Here is a 1,966-nt window from a genome sequence, read left to right on the forward strand (position 1 = left end):
GTCCGATGGTTACAAATTTTGGGGATGATAACTTTAATTTTCAAGAAATTTTCTTGAATTTTTTTCTGGGAAGGAAAGGAAATTGAATTAAGGGGTATCACAGGGAAACATAGAAACATAATTAGCTATAATGTCATTACAAATATTTTGAAGAAGGGACAATGAGGCATAATTGCATAATTATGGTCACTAGATGTTGAAACATTTAAGTCATTCGTTTCTCTAGATCTCCAAAGAGTTCTTGGTGATTATTCCAAGGTATTTTAGATTTCCAAAGGTCTTCCACCTATTCATGATCATGATCATGTTATTCACTTTATTCCTAGAAGGTTTATTCCAAACATTAGACCTTACAAATATCCCTATGCCCAGAAGAGTGAAATCGAATGTAAGGTTGAAAAAAATCTAGAGGCAGGTATAATTCAACCTAGAAAAAGTTTCATCTCTTCTCCAATAGTCTTGGTGCACAAGAAGGATGGATCATGGTGTATGTGTTCAGATTATAGACATCTCTATAAGATCATTATTAAAGATAAATTTCCCATTCTTGTCATTGATGAATTTTTGGATGAACTAAATGGAGCAATTTACTTCACCAAGCTATATCTTTGCTTAGGATATCTTCAAATTACAATGAAGACATTCTAAAAACAACATTAAGAAATCATGAAGGTCATTATGAATTTTTGGTCATGCCTTTTGGTCTTATGAATGAACCATCCACATTTCAAGGTGACGCAAGATCATTCAGCCCCACAATATCATTATATTTTAGTAGACATAGGGGGTCTTGTGTTTTAAGGAAGTTGGTTTCCTAAGTATTGAATTAATGTAAATATTTAGGCCTTTGAGTGATTTTAATGAGAATAGGAATTAATTAGATATTGTGAGACATATTTGTAAATGTTCTCGAATGTAGGAGAACATGAGAGGATTAGGATTAGTTAGGAACTAGTTTGAAGAAACTGTTGAACAACTGAAAAGTAGCTGAGGAATAGTTCCTCAACTGTAAAGAAAATACTAATAATGTATTGAAAAGAAAAAAAGAGAGAGGTTGGATAGGTTAGCCAGCCAACCAGTCAGCCAGTGAGAGTGTGGCTGTAAGCCTACGGGCAAGAGAGGAACAAAGGGCCATTGTAATCAGAAGATCAGGCCAAGACAGAGAAATTGTATAACTGTGTGTTTATATATTCAGAGATTAATTCACGATTGGGTGAAATGTGTGTTTTGAGTATTGAACCATAAATTGTGTGTTAATAAGAGATTTGCATAATATATATTTATATGCAGCTGGAGTTCAGTAATACATAGAGAGGAGAGCGAGACAGAGGAGAAGAATGATTCGATGGAAGCAAGACGGATCAATGAATCCATTCGAAGGATCAAGGTAAAACCTTGGAGGAACAGTGAAGGAGGAAGCAGGCGAAGCCAAGCTCAGGAGGGAGTGCACAACGAAATAGCGGAAGGACTGGACCTTTGAAGTAAATTGAAAATCACAGTGAAACGCTGAAATAATAGCATAAAACCCAAGTGACGGAACAACAGAGGAGTGGAATGGTAAAGTTCAGTAGCTATTGGATATTTATGATCAATGGCTAAGATTAAATCTCATGAATGGAGTAGTTATGAATTATTGCATCGGAGGAAGGCAAAGGAACGAATGAATCCTGACCTCAGGCGATCAGCGATTGTGATCAAGCGATAAATCATGGACCGTCAGATTGGAAAGTTAATCAATGATGGAGATTTAAGTCGTGCTTCACAGAAGAAATAATCTTGACCTCAAGCGATATTAGTTTGCGATCAAGTGATGGAGCGAGGACCATTAGATCTGTGAAGAGGATCAATGGCGGGGATTTTAAATATCGCATCGCAAACATTAGCAGTGCTGTATCAACGAAAAAGGGATGTGACATGTGATATGAGGTAGACCTGATAACGAATTAAACATGGGTTATATAATATT

The sequence above is a fragment of the Pinus tabuliformis genome, chromosome 7, assembly GCF_031772625.1.
Source record: "Pinus tabuliformis cultivar Carrire ecotype Pingquan chromosome 7, CPIR1, whole genome shotgun sequence".
Classification (NCBI taxonomy): domain Eukaryota; kingdom Viridiplantae; phylum Streptophyta; class Pinopsida; order Pinales; family Pinaceae; genus Pinus; species Pinus tabuliformis.